Raw genomic sequence first — 18,463 nt, forward strand, 5'->3', positions numbered from 1 at the left:
GTGGCTAAATGGCGTGAAAATTACTCTGCAGATGAAATTCAAATTACCCACCAGAGACTGCGTCTCTGTTTTAAAGTGACTTTCTTCACCCTTGATGCCCTTGCTGCCCTTGCCACTAAATTCTTCAAGCTGGGTCTTCATCTTCACAGGCACTATTTTCCTCTGGCAGCCAGATACTTTCTGTGTCATTGTACTGGTTTTCTTTCCTCTTTTTTTTTTTTTTTTTTTCCCTCACAAAACTCAAAATTCATTGGAGTAGAGAAAGAATTCCGATTAAAACCACATCTGTAGTGAGTAACACATAGAAAAAATAATTTCCCTAGTAGAAAATATTACTGAAGCTAATTCTCATTTTACTATGTAAAATATGGAAGAAATATTATTTTTAAAAGATAATAAATGTACACTCCCCTTTTTATACTGTGCAATAATACATTAAAATCTTTCCTCAGATGTATTGAAACTAAGTATACTTGGCTTTGTCTATTGTTAAAGACTAAAATGCAGATTCTTCACCAGGAATATAGGTTTGCATTGGCCACTGAGGCTTATTCATAGGCTTGTGACTATGTACCTGGGCTGCCTGGACTAATGAAGCAAACAATATTAAAAAATAACTGAGGATCAATAAAATCACTCAGCCTACCCATTACGCAGAATAGACAGCAATCAGTCTGAACTCCCAAGAGACCTTTTTAGGCATCAACCAGGAAAGGTGGTTCCCAAGGCACCTTATCACCCCTCTGCTTTGGTTTTGACGCTCTGATTTGCATTCCTTAATGACAGCAGGCAGCAGATCTGAACGTTCATCTTTACCCGCAGCCCTTGTGAGGGACCACAAAGCCATCCTGAGCCTTTGTACTTGGGAGTGAGTGGTATTCTCTTCCTTGGGGTGGCTCAATAACCATGGCAACATTTTGTCTGCTTTGGCTTTGACAAGCCCTTCCAATTTACTCCCGAGATTGCATTATCATTTCCTCAACTATACCAACCAAGTTACTGCTGAACGCATTCCCCAGCCCCTCGTATACTTAGCATTCATGCTGAGATCAGCAGTTTATTTTCCACACCTGCCTTTTCTATCTGAATAGCAAGCACAACCCTGCTTCGTTCCAGCTCGCACCAGACTTCCCTGCTAACACATGCCTGCCTGATGCTGACTTATGGGTACAGCCGCCTTTCCATACATCTGGGATATTTTTGTTCGTTCTTTTTTTTCCTCTGAGATAGTAACATCTACATTGTCAGCAAGTGGGAAGAAAACCATTACTTCTGATCTGAGGCACTGACCTAAAAGCATCTATTAGAAGCAACACTGCAGCTAAACACCACCAAAAATCAATGGGTATCTGATGATTAAATACCTTTGACAGTGGGATAATAAGTGCATTGAGACAGTTGCAAAACTGAATCTTCTTAGCAGCTAAATTTGAGCAGCTGTGTGGAAGAGTGCAAAACAATGTAAAAGAAAATAAGGAAAAAACCTACATTTTACTTTTCAAAAAAAACTATATAAATATATATATATATATATGTCATGGCTTTACACATCTTTCACTGGTGGCTGCTACTTGGGTGCAGGAGGTATTGCCTTGCAGCTCCATGGATTTCATTCACCCCTTCAGGCCATCAGATGTGTCACAGAGTCAGCAAGGTCTAAATTTTTTCATCCAGTTTTCATTTGCTTTATTCATACTTCTTTCTCTGCTCAGCTGACTGCTCGACAGCCCCTTACTCCTGCTCCCATGCTAGAGTGTTACCAAGAGCAGAAGATGGGAATCTTCTTTAGTTATTGTGGAGGAAGTTTTTGTGCTTTCTAAATCTTCCTGGTGTAATCATGTTCTCAGCAGAGTTCTAAAAGAAGTACAAGTACTTATCAACACTTTGTATTTAAAATACACGGTAGAAGTCCCATTTTAGTAATTTGCTCTTTGCAAAGCTGCCATTCTCCTTTTTTGTTTGCTAGCAGTGATGGCAGGACAGTTAAGAGTGAGGTATGATGAAGCACTGTCTTGAGATAGGATTCCAGTCAAGAGTGCTTGGTAAGAAAACTTTATCAGCAAGCTGCTTCCCAGCTGAAGTTTCTATGGATATGTTACAACCAACGCACTGGCTCGTGCCCTGCTTCCCCACCCTGAGAAAGCTGTGGTGGCTGCTTGCTGAAAACAGTCTTCTGTGTTCACATACTCTGTGTAAACAAACTGAAGTGTTTCTGAAAATATTTATTGAGGTTGGTTGCTGTTAAAGATTCTTATCTTAGAAAATGCAAGTTGCAGACACAACAGACTGTGGCTGTTTACAAACAGAACATAAGTACTTCCAGAAAGCTTGCTGCTTGGATCTGCAGGAGTTGGGAAATGCCATACAAATGATGTGAAGTGCCCAGAAGTTCTTTATGAATACCAAAAGTATTTTGAAAGCTCTTTGAACCCATTATTGGAAACCAGTATATCTACCATCCACGCAGATTTAGTGTGATGAAGGCTTCTGTGTCTCCAATGAAATCACACTTTTGACACTAAACATCTGCTAGAGCACTCTTCCTTCTTATCTGAGGGCAAAGTCAAGAAGGGTGGCAATTTGAAAAAAAATACTAAGATAATGGACATGTTTAGACAGACTCTGACTCCTCTGCAAGTTGCCTCGGAAGGGAACAGGAAAAAGTTCAGCCATCCACTGCTAGGCTACTTACTGCTACCTACTGAAATGAAAAAATACACATGAGAAAATTGTTTATGATTGTTGCCTAACAAAGGAAGTGCCACTACTGGCTTATATAAGCAACACAAAATTTTCAGGCTCAGCATTCAGACACATTCTAGAAGAACAGAGCAGACTTCGAGTATGGTTTTTGCCAATAATTTTTCGTGTCTAAGTTGATTGCTCTGCTAGCTCACCTCCAACACCTGAGCACTACCCAGCTTGTTAATAGGTACACGCTATCATAGTACATTTAATTCTGGAAAAATAGGAACTATGCTTATATGAAAAGGAGAGAGATCTCACTGAAAGTTAAAAGGCCTCAAAGAAAAGCATGGAATGCTATCATCAATGCGTTAAATACAGCCTATCCTGGACAAAAAGTGCTGGAGGTCATCCCTTTACATGATGAATTATTTGCGTGAGCTACATAGAAATACGATGAGAACTATGAGGAAGTCCTGGCTTCTAGAGCAGAAGATGCAGATCGAGGTCCGCTCTTTCGTTTGTCTGTGGGCTTGTCTTGTTTGCATAGGTTTGGACTTTGATTTACTTAGTACGTATTGCCATTGTCCCCAAAGGAAGTTCAAATGCTTAAATAATTGTGAAGGAAAGGCACAGATGGATAAACCAGGGAAATAACACAGGATCTATTTGTACCTAGTAAAGCATAAAATAAATTTTTACCCTTTTGCTTGTTTGATGTACCTTACAAACAACCTGTACTAAACAGTTCTCAAGCTGTTTTCTTATCCAGCAAACATCTGCAAAATTAAACAATTGAAGGCTTTAAAGCAAATGCATAAACAACAATACATATGCCTTCCTAAATAGGGATGAAGAGGAAAAATAAATTAAAATTAAGATATTTTAATATATTCCCCCAATACGGGAGAGTGATCATCAACAAACAGTATGCCCAGCTGGGAGGGGCTGTATGAAAGGTGAGGTTTTATAGTAGCCTCCCCTATGGTGTAGAAAGACTTGATTTTGAATTATTTGAGAATAGAAACTAACTTTCCATGTGGAGTTGTTGTCTAGGAAACCAATTTCCAAGTTTCACTGCATGAAGTAGATTTTCTTGTGGGACTTCAAGCCTGAGGTGTGATGTGAAGCTGATTTGGTGAGTGTCTGTTGTTACCACACAAGGACAAAGCCTCACTACAAATTTCAGTGGAGGCTGAGAGCTCAAACCAGCGCTCCTGTGAAGCCCTGTGTCAGCTGCACTCAGTGCATGTTCTTCAGGCTCTCCCAGCACCTGCGTGCATTCGCTGTGACTCTGAGCTGCACCACAGCCCTGCCTTTTCTCTGCCTTCCCCGTCTTTTACTGTACATTTCTTTCTACTTCCCTGCTGATTTTGAAAATGATCAGACTGCAGTGACTTTGGAAATTGTTTGTGATACAATCTCCTTGTGCCAGACACTTTTTGAGACATAAAATAAGCCCAGATCTTTTTATTATTACTATTTTTAGCTTGCCAATTCCTTCAGGCATTCCAATTACTGTCATTTTAGTTCTGTTTTAGTACACTACAAAACTCCCAAAAGCTCATGTGGAAGAAGGGGTATTTTTTCAATCTATTTGAACACAAACACAGCATTTCATTGTTGTAATTTGTATTTATTTTTTTTTTTTCAAGAAAAAGCTGGTGGTGAGAAATTACTTTTCAACCAGGTAATATACACTTCTGTTAGAGGAGAAAGTGCTTATGGCTGCGAAGCTGCCTGGTGGTCCCCTCTTTAAAATTTCATGCCATCCTTTTCATTTTTCCAGATGCATATATGATCTGATCACTCATTTGGTAGCTTGTTTCACACCTCTGCCTGCAGAGCATACTCTCTGAGGTTATTTTCCCAGTGACTGTTAATGAGATAACGTGTGGATGTCAGAGGCTCTTTAGTGACAGAGAAAAATAATCAACCCTTTATAAGAATACTTGGAGATCCTTTCAGGTTAAGATGTACTTTTGGCTGCCTAGCAGAAGGCTGTAGCAAGCAGGTAGATCTTGATGGATTTTTTTTTTTTTTCTTGAAACAGGATTAGAAGCAGGTTCAAAGATAGGAAGGTGGAAGAGAACAGTTAAAACCACTGAATAATTAAAAAAAAAATGCAGGAAGAGGTAGTCAAGAACTGGTGTCTGGTGTAGAGAATAGACCTGTAGAGCTTTTTACCACTGCTGAGAGTCAGGTGAAAAATTCACCTCTGTGCTGATCAGAAAAACTTCCTGATTACTGAAGACAGAGAATGAATGGCAAGCATGTAGATCTGTAAACTCAGATTTAATTAAAGCGCTTAAACACAGGTAAAATCTTGTTGTCTACCTGAAAGCAGAAGGTAGAGACAGAACACAGAATCTTGTGACCTCTGAAACTTGACAGGAAAGCTATCGAAGGGAAGAGCAAAACTGAATCTGAGTGGGTCTGAATAGCGTGCTCGCCTTGTTACTGGGAAGAACGTGATTAAGCTGAGCACATCTAGGGCATCTTAAATGGTCTCAGCTCTTCTTGTGCCATCTCCAAGTATTACATCAAAACTGAGGTGTAACTTACAAGCAGGTGCGTAACAAGCCCAAGTCCAGTTTGTGCATTGATGTGCACGTGTAGAGCTTCCCTTGGTTTATGAGCACTGATAAAAATAAACTCATTGAGTAAAATGTCTATCTCATGTCAAATAGCTGCATGCAATTCTGAATACACTTTCACAATAACTTACCATGGAAAAAAATTGAATCCTTGTCAAAATGAGAACAGCTCGGTCAGATTTAAGCCAAGCAATATCTAGTACAAAAATATTTGTTTAAGAAAATACTGAGATCACATTGTGCAGTTAAAAATCCCAAGATAGGCTCTAAAAAATGTAGCAAAAAATGTCCAACAATTTTCCTGCGTATTTTGAGGGGAGCTAAAATGGGGAGCTGGTTTTGTAGCCCTTTTGTTCTACTAACCGCATTGAAATTGTAGGAGGGAGGAAGGCTATTCTTCCTGCACCCAGAGAGCTGCTCTAGTGGCAGTATTAGTGTGGCAAAGTTTTTAAAATCTCAGACTTAGGTGGTTATAGCAATGAATAAATACCAAACTGTATGTGTCTTGCTCTTCCTGTCTGATGGAATAGAGCTATATGGAGCAACATGTGCACGGCAGGCACATGCAACGATATTGAGAAGAGAGACGAAAACTACCATTTCCAGCAGGCATATAACAAGTTGAAGTATCAGAGAAGTAGAAGTGCCTGACAGCATTGACAGGTTAAGAGCCAGGTTCCTGCTTGGGTCAAGTTTTCTTGCTAGTCTCCCACTGTGTTTGTACCTCTTCACCTTCAGGCCACTATAAGATATGATCAGGAGCCTCGCAGCCTGCAGCCAGTGCAGTTCTAATGAACAGCGATGTCTGTCTGCTAGTTATGAAGAGTGTGACCAAAACTAGCACTGATAACTTGCTCCTGACTAGGATAACTAGGCACTGAGTGTTAGGGCAGGTCACCAATCTCAGGATGAAGTGTTACGCTGCTGTCTTTGTAAACTGGATAGCTCTTGCTTCTCAACTGCTGACCGAAATCATGTTGTCTGGTGGTGAAAGGACTGTCTTGGACTAACCTTTCATCATCATCTAATCCACTACTTTTCTTCCCACAATTATTTTCGAAAGTGCTGGCAACAACAGCTTGGCTGTGAAGCCACTTCCCAGCTAACAGCTTTAATGAGATTTTTTTGTTTGGGTTTTGATATTCCCCCATCATGATGACTATCCTCTGCAGAGGTACAGCACCAGCCACATCCTCATGGTGTGCCGATAACAGCATGCTGCAAGTGCTGATGTTGTTGGACCTGGCTCTCAAGACTGACAGAACTGATCACAGCAGTTCACCTCTGAAGTGGTCAGCGTTTCTGCAGAATTTCCGTCTTTCTGTAGTGAATCCCATCCACATTCATGCTTTTAGCTTGCTTTTATTTCCTGCCAGTTCACTCCAGACACACTGTGCAGTCTCGTGAGGGCTCACTTTTCACATTCACGCTGCTCTGAGCTTCTGTGTTTCTTTGGAACAGGCAGCACGCAACATAAATTCCACCATCATTGTTATGCTGATGATTCACTGGCTTATTTATCAGATGCTTGGGAATTTGCTTTCAAATCCTATTCCATAATCCAGGAGTGTAAAAAGAATTGCCTTGGTAAATATATCTTTCTCTACCACCTCAGAACACCTTTGTGTTTGTTTCTAAGGGTGTGTGTTGTGTGATCTCTGATCCATTTTGTCTTATGAACAGTACCAATGTGAAATGTGTTCCCATGCACCCGTTTAGAATCTGACCTGTAGACATACTGCTCCAGGCACCCCCAAGAAAGCAGATTCACGTGGGCTTTAAAAAATTAAACTATCTTTTTGGGGTAGCTTCCCTTCAAGGCTGCACCTGAACAGCTCTCCCTTCCCCTCTTCTCTGGCAGACGTGTCTCTTTCTATGACACAGGCGTTGCAGTCTCAATTTCCATCTCACCAGTCTGGGCTTTCCTGCCTGGCCTGAGGAGACCCAATTTGTGAGCAGTGTGAACAGGAATTTCTAAATGGTGGGTTTCACACAGAAACAGAAAGTGCCACAAATACCCAGAGCAGAAGACAAATGAGAGACTTCTATGTCTCTCAGCACAGAAACTAACTTCAGTAAAGCTACAATTACTGGTAACTGCAGAGACCTTGGCTCCTAATCTGGTGTCATACATGGCTTTATACATTTTGATTGTGGAAAGTAATTTAAAATACATTGGATGATTCTGTTTTTTCTCTCCTCCTGGGATGGCTTTAATGTTCAGTACTTTCTTGTTGGAGTGGGACTATTTGTTACAGCCTTTCAAACAGCTTGAAAATATGTCTTGCTCCGGAGTCCCCAAAACATTTGAAGCCAAACATTTTAAAATTCAAAGAGGCTTTGCTCAAATACATAGATACAAAAATGCTTTCACAGAAACAGTTGCAACCCTTTAAAAACCCTTTAAAAAAAATCCCCTCATTTTCACACCCCGCTGCATTAAAGGCTAGTTCTCCTTGCAGATCTAAATTGTATGTTTTCAAGTTACAAAGCTTCCCTCTATTCTCCCAGGAGCTGTGAACTCAATTCCTCTGCAAAGCTGTCCAGACTGTTGAACTGCTGTGATCTTTCAGGAATAGTGACATTTTGCTTTGGAAACTCGCTCTGATTTACTTCTATGTTGCCAGTTTTACACAAATTGACAGATATTCCTGCAAATCTAAAATCCTCCAAATTAAGTGTCTTTATCATGCATGTGCCCTCACAATCCTTTTTATCCAACCATATGGAATGAGTTTGGGATTTATAGTAGCTAATTTGATAATTATTGTATTGTGCAGGTGTACAGAAGGGTGACAACTCAAGACTTAAAGACACAGCCAATGAAAACAAAAGGGATGCATCTTACTTTGTCTGGCCTCTCCTTCGTTTGTACCAACACCATCCAAAACAGTTTTTCCCATTAAGATTAAAACAAGCAGCTTGATTCTTAAGGACAGCAATTATTTTCGAGTGCACTGATGAGTGCAGTTACACTGTCAAGAGTTCACTTATGTTCCTCATATGTTCCCATGTGGCTCTGTTTCAGATTTCCAATTTCTCTCTGCTCCAGAGTCTGCGCCCCTCAAACGGCTGTAACTTCGCTACCAGTCTCGTGCGTTTGTGATCATGCTGGGATGAGTCGCACGCCACCTGCCCAGCACCGTTACTTAGCGCTGAGCAGATAAACGCCTCCTGCTCTCTGCTTCCTTACAGGTGGCTGCACGGCAGGATCTGAGCCCGGGAATGTCACCAGAAAATGGAAGTGGGAGAGGGAGAAAAGGAGAAACTATGTTGAGAATGTACAACAGAGAAAAAAACCCTTAAAAGCCTAGGTGTGAGATGCATCCTGGTAATGACGAAAGAAAGCATGTTACTGGAGTGAGAGGTGTCAGCATTAAGGGGAATGGCTCACAGGGAAAGGAGAGCAGATGGACGAGATTACACAGAGTTGTCCCATCGTTTCTTCCCACCTGTCCCATAAAAAATGGAAATCTGCCTGAGAAACCCTGAAACCAGCAAAGGAAACATGAAGACCCAGTGAGAGCACGTTGTGCTTCCTGATCCAAAGGGACAGGAAAGTCCCTGCACAGCAGGTTTGGGAGTGTGTGGCCTGGGAAAGAGCCGACAGCTGACATGCCGGGGGAAAGCACGGGTGCAGCTGCTGTTTGTGTGGTTTGAGAGACCCCTGGAGCCACAGTCACTCAGTTATGGGTGTGTTGACTTTAATTGTTAAAGATAAGGAAGGAATAGACAGGGAGCAGAAATGAACACAAAGAATGTGCTTTAGACAATTTTTAAAAAATTTTGCTTTTTTCCCCTTTTGTTGGTTATTGCTGTTGCAATGCAACTTGCAATTTGTGGGCTAATGTCTCCCTGGGTGCCATTTCTCTTCATTTTGTAACTTGTGTTTTTGGCAATGCTATGATTGTCAACTATATAATAATTTTTTTTTCTGCTCTTCTTTCCAAAAGCTCAAGAAAGCATCAAATGGCCTGAGTCAGCACCGTTCAACTGATTTCAAAACACGCGAAGCAAAGCTGGCTTGAGGAGCTGGTATGGCAGGGGGGTGGAGGGAAGAGGAATTTTCCCTTAACATTCCAACACCAAATTCACAGTGATAGATATGATCCTGTTTCTCATTTTTTGACCGATGTTGTTGAATCAAAATAGATGTTAGGAAAGCTTTCTGTTCTGCAGTCTCCTGTGTTGTGACACTGTGTTGACAGGAAGATAATTTATTTGCTTTTGCAGCATCTCTGCACAGTTCATGCTTGTGACGTGGTGAAGCCTTCCTGATTCACTGGGTCTCTGTAGAAAAATGTGTCTCCTTTTCTTGGTTTTTCACAAGATCAATACATGGGTCCCTTCCAACTCAAGACATTTTATGATTCTATGTTTCTGTTCCTCCCCCCAGCTCCATTGCAAGTGATACAGGATAAACGTGGGATTAAAGATTGAAACAAAGAAGTGAAAACCTGTGTTTATTGATTCCCCAGTTGCGGTGACAAAAGTCTACTCAGACTCACTGTAAAGTGCAGAGGTTGCAGCAAGGTCCATCCTGCGTAGATTTGGCTTGTCACAGGCAGCACAAGAGTGGAATGAGTATTGACTGATTTTATTAGATTAAGCAAGAGACAGAGGAGGAAGCAAAAATCAGTGTGAAATTAAGGTGAGCGTATGAAGGCTTTTCCTTGAGAACAGCCTATTTAAAGCGGACAAGCCGGTCCCTCCCTGTGATTTCACTTCTTTCAGGAAATTGCTTCCACATTCAGGGTGAGAATTCTCAGGGCTCAAAAAAATGCACTGTATTTGCATAAAAATAATGAACTCGGGGGGTTTTTTTTGGTTGGGGTTTTATTTGCCTCATTTTCTAACTCTCAGAACTTTTGCCTGAAAAATCAGGGATAGAGATGTGTGTGGCGTGGGTTGGTGGGAATGGTTTTCACGTAAACTCTGGCTTTGTGATCTGGACTGTCAAGAAAGAGCCTTGTGAGACTCTTGGAAACTTAATATTACATTTGCTTGTACTGGATGTCAGGTTTGTGTACCATAGCTGGTAGGTTGTGGTCTACATGTCTTGAATAGACTTGCTCATCCTTTTTTTCTTCTGTCTCAATATCCATGACTGTCCTGTATCTGTTTACTGGGAGTGCAACAATTATCTATTATGAAATTCAGAGATCTGGCAATAATAAAGCATCAGAAGGATCAGTAACTGTGCACGTGCAAATAATCATGTGATGCTTTTGTTACTGCATCGTAAGTATTCAAAGCCCAATGCTGTATCCTGCCCAGCTAACAGTTTGCATTTAAATGTAACTTACAGTTAGTGACAGGTGTTGAAATAAATACACGAATAGGGGGGTGACGATATTAGTTTATATACAGTCATTTATCTTCTGATAGCATGAGCAAAGCTTAAGTCAGATACAGTTAAATGAACTGAAGCCTTAACAGTGCCTTTTGAACTGCTTGAATTAACAAAATCAATCCTCATAAATTAAACTATCATTAATCTATGATGCAATTAAGTTCTATAATCAAAATACGCTATCGGTGCGTGCAGTGTAATGGTACTTGTTCCAACACTGAATTTTAACCACTGCTGGCTAACTGCTCCTGCCATCTTGTGTAAGGCTCCCATCTGGCATGGGAGATGCTAACATTACGATACAGTATTTCTTTTCCATTTTTCAATTTAGGCTGACATCTGCTGGTCTCTGCAAATGGCAGGGAAACCTGCTGAATGCAAACCAATTTGAGGTGGCGGCTCTTTCGTTTTTTTCCCTTTGTGGTTTTTACAGAGCTGGGAACAGAAACCAAGGCACTTAATTACAAAGGAAATCCATGCAGAATAATAAATCTCTGGAAGAAGAAAGGCAGGGACAATACCGTGTAAAAGAAAATGAGGTTGACATGATAAATTACATGCGTGCACACCCAGTGTGCTGTATGCATACTGAAAGGAGCCAATAGCAGCTACTATATATTGGCCAATTAGGCTTTCACAAAAAAGGTGCTATTTGAGGACACCACACTGTGGTCGTAATGAGGAGGTTGTGGACAGGAGGTCTCTCTTGTACGCTCTCAATAAGGCTAAAGAGAGGGGGAGTGACACTACGTTGGGCAATCAGCACTGCATGTTTGAGCAGGAATATGGCAATTGTCACAAAGTTTTTGGTGTTGGAAGGGTGAGGGGTTCCTGCAGGAGCTGCCAGCACTCCAGGTAGAGAAGTGCTACACGCATCTGGCCAGATGCAGCAACAGAAATGGGAGGCTGCTCTCCACCACCATGATTAAATAAAATGAGAGACGCCTTTGTGTTCCCAGCTTGCTGTAGGTTCCTTGCCCCTGACTGAGATTTCAGAAAAATTAGTCGATTGGCATCTTACGCTGTCTGTAGCGCTCCTTGCCCAGCCAGCTAGCTTCCAGGCCATTCAAGTGTATCTCCAGTGGTCCATCCTCCACCTGTATGGACTCTGAGTTGTACTGTTTCCTGGTTGTCATTTTGGATAGCAATCCATTCACAACCAGATGTACACCTACTGCTTTCCCACTGTGGTTGGGAAATCCCAAGTAAAACCAGTCGTCTGTGAATGAGCTGTGAACCTGTGGAGGTACTGATACTTGAGTTACAATGCAGATACTAGACGGCAGCGTTTACTGACTCCCCAGAGGTAGTTTGTTGTGCACTTTTAAGTCTGAACGGTTTGCAACATTTTTGCTCTTCTCACCTTTGATTTCCTTTCCAGCTCTTTGTTTGAGGCTGCTGGTGTCCCTGTTTTCCTCACCAGCTGTATTTCCCACTTCAGTTGCATCACTTTGTCTTTCCCAAGATACTTCCCAAGTGGATAGAAAAGAGAAGGGAAGCTTTAGTTATGCAATTGCAGCTACTCCTGTAATGCCAGGGTGTTTCAAGTGTAGGTTACTGACACTGACTGTTATCCATGCCACCCACAGGCTGCCTGGCCTTCAGGAGCAGAGGGATGAAAGCTGGAGCATCTCCCTGTTCTTCCCATGGTGACTAGCCCTGCTTTTCAGCAGGGTAATTACTCTGTGTCAGCTGTCTGAGGTGCAGCCACATTAGCACTCTCTGCAAGAGAAAAAGATCTAGGTCCTATTCTCCTCCTCTGTTCTTCTAACACCCCACAAGCACTAAGGATCCTCCAGCTGATGCTGCCCAGAAGAGTGGAAACCCTCCCTGGTTTTGGGAGGAACTAGCAGAGAAATGTGTGCAGTTTATACATGCCCCTAATGTTTCAGTGAGAAATCTGAAATTAAGTTGGGTTTTAGCACAGGTTTAGTGATGGTTACTAATTACAGTTAATGGTTATGGTCTGTTAAGTGCTGACAGACCTGGGAGGAGACAGTGCCACCCCTAAGCATGATAACAATCAAAGAAATCAGCAGGTGTTGCCAATAATCTTGATTCCAGGTGCTAAGACGCATCTGAGGTGCAGGCTGGGGCTTGATGAAGATCTCCAAGACAGTGCTTGGTTAGCATTGATGTGATGTAGGAGCCAGGAGAACTCATATTTCTCTTGCCAAGATAATTCTGTAGCACTTACAAGAATAAAATGTGGTTTTGAAGACCATCAACTTTTTGGATCCTGATTAGGGGAAGGTATTCAGGGAGACAGACAAATTAGCTAATGAGGTAAGCTTTTCTCTTTGTATTTCAGATCATACCAATGAAATGAGAATGAATGGGAAAAGTACAGAACTAAAGCTATGCAAAAGTTTGTCTTGATTTTTCTAAGATACATAATGTGGGGTGGTTTTTTTAATTTAGGTTGCAGTTTAGAGCTCTGAATCCTCTTTATAAAAATGAGCTGGTGCCATGGCAATATCAGTGTAAACATGAAGAAAATCCTTAAACTACCTTAAGCCTTTAAATGACCTCTTACACAGCAGTTTGGACTGTTATGTAAGTAACCATAGTGATATTTGGTGTTTCTTCAGGTTAAAGCGCTCTGAATGTTATCTCTGAATTACAGTTCAGATTGCTTTGTGTAGTTGCTTCCAAATGAGAACAGATGCATTTACCACTAAATTGCTGTCCCACCCTTCCTGTTCATTTCTCTCACTCTCAGATTCTGCAGACACCCTGTTTCTATTGGATGTTTAATTGTGATATTAATAGAGTGACAGATACACCCAAAGTATGATGCAATTTACTAGCGGGGATGGGAAAATATTCTGAGACATATACTTGCGAAATGTTGCTGTTTTATAACATTCACAATCGCTGTTCTTCAGTTCCTCACCTCTCTGAGAGCGCTGATAGATGATTTTCCCTTCCATTCATTCCTCTGCTTATCATAATAGATACTTTGAGCACAGATCAGTGAACTGTAAAGCTGAACAGACTCCTCTGCTTCTTGTACAGTAGAGGAGAAGAATCAGAGAAGTCAAATTTGTAACAAAGCTAAAATAAATCGTAGCACAGATATTTTGCTAAGGTGGATTTCAAAATCCATATCTTCAGTGTTAGAGCCAAAAAACCTCAGGCCAAGATTTTATATCTGCTTACTGTGATGCTTTGGGTAGCAGACCAGATGGACCTCTGAAATTCTCATTTGAATGGGTTCCTGCAAATGCAGAGTGATGTTTAGTGAGCTGAACATCCTGGATTCAGTTAATGGTGGAGTGCAGAATCACTGTGTACGTACACAACGTAATTTCTGTGTATGTAGAAAGTACAGCAGACTAATGGTGTGCCCAAAAATTTGTTAAGAGTTTAGCCAAAAGCCCCACCAGCTATTCCCCAGCTGTGTTGCATCTTAGATCATTAATGGAAAACTTTATTGTGGATCTGACTTTGCTGCAGTTTCAAGCCATGGAGCATGATACACTTAAGACAGGACTATGGTGCATGATCTTTTACTATTAGCTCGCTGCTTTGTAGCACTAACAACTTTTGTCATTTGATTTTGTGATAGCTACAGCTTTTCTTTTGAACGTTGAGTAGGTTATTTTATATTTATAGACACTGTATAGTACTGCCTAATCATTGAGAATATGCTGTGGTAACATGTGATTTTGTGTCATCATAGATTTCAGCTTGCATAAATGCTGCCTCCCTTATACAATCTCTTTAATAGTGGCATCATTGCTAATGAACAAGGTCTGTAAATCTTAATTTTCCTGGACTTAGAGTGTAGTCAGGTGGGATGGTCTAGAGGATTCCAGTTGATCAGGATCTCATTTGAACTGCCAGTGCAGTTTTATACTCTGGGCTCCCACAGAAACATGCATAGACAGGAGACAGAATGGCAACAGTTCAGCTGTATAGGGCTTTTTTTGATTACTCAATTGACAACAAGAATAATCTTTATGTCCTTTTAGTATTCCCCTATGAAACTACAAATTGGTTTCTGATGGAGCTCATTAGGTAAAAAACTCACCTGTGCAAACTGAAGATGATAATCTCTGAAGGCTTTTTAAAGAGCTGAGTACAGATTTGGCAATGCCTGAACTTGAAAAAAAAAAAAAGAGAGAGAAATGGAAATTGCTGGACCCAACCATCTAGATGACATTTCAGTGAGGTCAAGTCATAAAAAAACCTCTCCCAACAGTTTGGAGAAAGGAAGGGCAAGTTCATATTTCACAGCAATGTCATGAACAGAAGAGGTTCCGAAGCTGTGATGCGATTTCTTGCCTGTGAGCCCTCTGTTCACAGACAACATAACCCTCTGGATCAGCTTCTAGCCCTTTAAAAACTTCTGGTCTAATTTCCCACGGTCTTCTGCCTTGTCCCGTTTGTGCCAGTAGAAGAAGTTCCGAACTGTTTTAGAATTGCTCTGATGGTAATGCTTCATGCCAGTTTGCCTCTAGTGGTAAGTTTAAGATGCTGCTGAAATATCATGCACAGGCAATCGGGTGCAAACCATCAGAGATTCAAATGGTGACCTGACAGAGCAGTCCCGGGGCAGCTGTAACACAGAGAGCAAGCTGAGGACCTCTTTGCTCAACAGAGCTCGGGGCAGCGCCGGCTGAGTGTCGGCTCCTCCTGTGGCATCCCGGGGTGTAAATTGGTGGGGCTGCTGCTGGGATACCTGATCACAGCCTGACTAGCTCAGAGGATCTGGGGGCTGCAGGGTGGGTGCAAATCCTCCGCAAGCCTCAGCAGTGAAAGCTCAGGCAAAAAAGCTCCACTGCTGCTGTAAATGTTCAGCTCCCTCAAGAGTACTTAAGCAGCAAAGCTTAAGCTTAATCAAGTTATGTGAGCCAGTAAACTTCACTGCATTTCTTGTTGCCCTATCACAATGATAAGCCTCTAAAATATTTTGCTTAAAATCAAGGCAAGGATTTATAAATCTTTTTTCGTATCTCTCCTTTTCACCTCTTGAAGTTACTGCTTTGTGACTCATGTGGGCTCGGGACTTCTCGACGTGTACTTCTGTGAGGAATATTATGATCTGCACAGCTTTCACTTGACCACAGGCTAGAGGAGGAATGTCAGAATTGAACCCTGAATATCCGAATTAAAGGCTTAGCTTTGAAAAGCGCACCATCAATGCGGTCAGAAGGTCTGTGGGGGGTCACAAAGTGGGCTATTTTGCACTTAGGTCCTGGGTTAGCTTTCCATCTGCTGCCAGCAGCCAAGGCTGAAAGAATGTGTTTGTGTTGCAGGCAACAGTATGGAAAATAATCTGGGTGAGGCTTAAAGAAGCAAAATTCCTTGTTAAAAGCTCTGTTTTGCAGTGGCTGGTCTTTCTACCTAATTTCTACAGTAATGAGAGAAACAGTAAGCTTTCCCTCTCATGGTAACAGAGTTCACCCAGTTGCACTGCTGCAGCATCCACAATCCTTGCTCTCTTCTGTAAGTGGCACCTGTAACAATTATAAAGCCTTAAGAGAGTTAGGGCTTCAATTCTATAAATACCAACGGTGCTCTTGGAGGTGCACCTCTCCAGATCCTGCCCCTCATCAGCCCTTCTTATCGTGAGCGCAGGAGGAACGGCTTGCGTCCCAAGGCGATGTGGCTCCCAGGCATCTTTCTTCGTGATTCACACAGAAACATTTAATTTACAGAACTGACATATTAACTCCAGTGGCCTAAAAGAATAAATGAGTAATACTGTTGGGTCGTTCATTCAGCAATGGGAATGTTTGCCCAAAGATCTTTTTTTTTTTTTTAAATTGAAGCCATTTGTCATTTTGAATGTAGTATGTATTCATTAGAAAGCGGCACCTCAGAGGAGACTGGAAAGCTCAGGAGATTAGTAGCAGGGTACAAAGCCTTTTGCCTCCAGGTTGCTAGTTTCAAATCTGGCCATGTCATTATTGATCTGAAGAAGTCATTACAGGCTGACAGATGTTTGGCTGCCTATATAGAAGTGACCTTGTCAGATGAGCCAAATTCTTTGTTAAGAGATATGTCCATACTCACACACGCACACACAAATCCTCATTAACACCTTGTTGGTAGTCCTTGCAGCATCAGTAGGGACAGGGCAGGCTTCTTTATGCAAAATCAGAACGGAGGGATTTTTGAGCTGTGTGAAGGTTGATTGAAACATTTTCAAAGCATCTCATGATGCGCTTTGAAATTTCCAAGTTGGTTCTATGCTGCATAATTTAAAATGAATCCTTCTTACAATATTTGTCACCCTTTGATCAATATGAGGTTTTTTTAAGAATCTGAGAACTGAGATTTATTTTTTTTAGTCATCAGTATGTGTACTAAGAGTAAAACATTTTCTTAGCAAAAAGAAAAGCAACTGAAATACATAAAAATGTGAAGAGAAGTACTGCATATATTTCTTCCAGTAACTTTCAGAGTAAGGCCCAAATTATTCTGCAGATTTTGCTGAGTAATACTTAGGGGAGAGAGAAATCTTACCAAATCGCCATAGGTGCTTCAGCTCAGCCTGCAGTCGGTCATATTTGTAGTTTAAATTAAACCTGTGATCTCTAGACCATAATGGCCACCAAAGGTTGTGCTGGTTTTGGCTGAGCTAGAGTTAATTTTCTTCACAGTAGCCTGTAAGGGGCTATGGTTTGGATCTGTGCTGGAAACAGCGCTGATAACGTGGGGATGTTTTAGTGGCTGCTGAGCAGTGCTCACACAGAGCCAAGGGCTGTTCTGCTTCTCACCCCACCCGCCAGCAAATGGGCTGGGGGTGCACAGGGAGCTGGGAGGGGACACACTGGGACAGCTGACCCCACTGACCAAAGGGGTATTCCTGACCATAAGATGTCATGCTCAGCATACAAAGCTGGAGGAAGAAGAAGGAAGGGGAGGAATGTTGACAGTTGAGGCATTTGTCTTGCCAAGTAACTGCTAAGTGTGATGGAGCCCTGCTTTCCTGGAGATGGCTGAACACCTGCCTGCCAATGGGAAGCAGTGAGTGTATTCCTTGTTTTGCTTTGCTTACATGTGTTGCTTTTGCTTTCCCTATTAAACTGTCCTCATGTCAACCCATGAGTTTTCACTTTTACCCTTCTGAGTCCCTCCCCAATCCCACTGGGGGAGTGAGTGAGCAGCTGTGTGCTGCTGGCTGGGGTTAAACCATGACAATGGTGAGAGCAGAAATTTCCCTTCACAAGGCTCTGCTACCTCGTCATCACCCTTGTATTTCAAAGCATCACCCAGAGCAATCACTTTGGAGAGCATACACGGGAGCTTCTGAACGCGGGCTCTGAGTGGGATCCCTTTCCCTTGTCCTTTTGAAGATTCTATGAGGATGATAACTCAGCTTGGAACAGGGCTTCCTCTGCTGTTCCCCAAGTGGGGCTCAAGGGGACTTTAACCAAGTGAAGGAGAGACTGGGGCTCTGACAGAGCTGAGAACCTTCACAAGTAATCTGCGCGCAAGATACACCCCATTACTTCTATGACACAGAGGAAAGAAAATGCCAGAAATCCAGTGGGAGCTCAGTTTGACATAGGGAAGAAATGGTTTGGTTTGTGTGAGCTTTGCAGCCCGTGCTGCAAATTGAGTTTGAGACACAAAAATTGGTTTGAGGTGTTCATACTGTCTACATCACCAGCAATAAATATCAAAGCTGGGCTGATAAGTTTGTTGGCAGGAAAAGTGCAGGTGACGTTGGTCTGTACTGCAAACAGCAGGTAAAGCCTCTCTTGGTCAGTGGGGCAGGCAGGCGAGAATTTGTGCTGTTGTGGTTTTGATTCCAGGACAAATCCTGCTTTTAGGGGGATGAATCAGGTTTTTCCCCGAGATAAACTTGCCT

Source organism: Pterocles gutturalis, unplaced genomic scaffold (assembly GCF_000699245.1).
Source record: "Pterocles gutturalis isolate BGI_N339 unplaced genomic scaffold, ASM69924v1 scaffold28324, whole genome shotgun sequence".
NCBI lineage: Eukaryota > Metazoa > Chordata > Aves > Pterocliformes > Pteroclidae > Pterocles > Pterocles gutturalis.